Below are 1,750 nucleotides of genomic sequence, written 5' to 3'. Positions count from 1 at the left end.
GAGACCACAGAAATATGTAATTATTCCATTAATTTCATCAGTTATTTTTGATCAGTTTAAACTTTTTCAGGTACATGTCATTTCAATTTTAGTGAAAAAGTCTATAAAATGATACTAGTTATTGATAGACGTGAGAGGACAGCCAACTGGGAAAAACCTTCTGTTTTAAATGTTTATTTATTTATGTTGAGAGAGAAGGAAAAAGAGAGAGAGAGCAGGAGAGGGGGGAGAAAGAGAGGAGAGGAAGAATCCCAAATCAGTGCAGAGCTGATGTAGGGCTCAATCCCATGAACTATGAGATCATGACCTTAGCAAAAACCAGTGTTGGATGCTTACCCGACTTAGCCACCTAGGTGCCCTTTTTCATTGTAGAGTTTATTTATTTATTTTGAAAGAGACAGAGAAAGACAACAAGCATGAACGGGGTGGTGCAGAGAAAGAGAATCCTAAGCAGTTATTTATTTTAAACTCTAGGACAATATATCTGCAGTTATGAATGACTAATTGTTTTTTATCAAAATCAAGAAAAGTAACAGATAAAAACACTGCAAGTGTTCCATGGAGTTTGGTACCCTTTTGTAAAGGCTTCAAGTTCCACTTTACACAAAGGGCAGTACAATTCTAGCATTGATCATGTGCAAGATGTGTAGAGGCATAAAATAAAATAGCTTAATAAAGTGTGAATACAATACTATTGGTTATTAGTGGGAATGAAGACATTGGTTTTGTTTTGTTTTGGGGTTTTTTTTTTTTTGCCCATCTTTTGGAATGAATGAGGGTATGGTTTGCTGTAATCTTTCACCAGAATATCCCTAGTACCATCAATCACAACTGTTTTTGTCTTAAGTCCCCTTTAACTCTTATGTGTTTTGGGGCCAGTCAAAGAGCTTAGGATGATATATATCACGTTTATAAACATTTAATGCAGTCAAAATTTAAATACATGTAAAATGTCTTATTCATCAGGTCATTTTAAAATGATAAAAAGTGATGACCTCATTACATGTTAACATTTTTTTATTAAAAATTAACTATTTTTCCCCAAACAAAAAAAAAAAAACAGAAGAGTGATTCTGTTTTTTATTGTTTTGTTTTCTGGTTTTCTCAAATACCTGGCTCAGTATAAGATAGTCAGACTCCCATATCTCTTCCGCATTCAACCTGTTATAGGATGTTGTTTTGGTTTAAGTAGTGAAGAAAATTCAGTTCACACAGAGATATGTATGAATACTAAAGGATTAATAATTGTGGTTATTCTTCTTTGTTATTACACCAATACTCATTAAGTAGTAATTTCCTTACCTCATGCATGTTGTCATGTTGTCAGGCCCAAGGGATATTCCATCCTTGTCAGGAGGAGTACTAACCTTCTCTCCTTTCACACAATACAGTAGTGATTTCGTAAAAGTTAGCTGTACTGTAGAATCTGGAATTACAATAAGAAATTTGTTATATTCTAATCATTGAAATCCATTGAACTATAGATTGTTATTTGGTTCATGCATGAGTTTGTATCGCCAAGCAGTGATGATTTTTAAAACACTTTGTATTCTGCAAATCTTCCAAATGTTAACACATTTCATTGCACAACATCAGAAAATCACATTTATTAAGATCACTACCAATCTGATCAGTAAAGTCTTTACGTATTGGGAAGCGGTCAAGATCACAATAGCAAATACAAGCTTCCTCAATACTAATTTTCACTTGGAATCTCAAATATTATTGGCAACCAAACTCTGTCAGTTGT

General features: G+C 33.4%; 1 pseudogene; it reads right to left on the bottom strand.

Moving 5' to 3' along the window:
• Window positions 1-1,239: 1,239 nt before the first annotated feature.
• LOC120223584 lies at window positions 1,240-1,389 on the bottom strand (annotated as a pseudogene).
• Window positions 1,390-1,750: the final 361 nt, after the last annotated feature.

The sequence above is a fragment of the Hyaena hyaena genome, unplaced genomic scaffold (genome assembly GCF_003009895.1).
Source record: "Hyaena hyaena isolate Hyena2069 unplaced genomic scaffold, ASM300989v1 scaffold_1012, whole genome shotgun sequence".
Lineage (NCBI taxonomy): Eukaryota > Metazoa > Chordata > Mammalia > Carnivora > Hyaenidae > Hyaena > Hyaena hyaena.
Note: the sequence above shows the minus strand (reverse complement) of the source record. Positions and strands in the feature narration are given on the sequence as shown.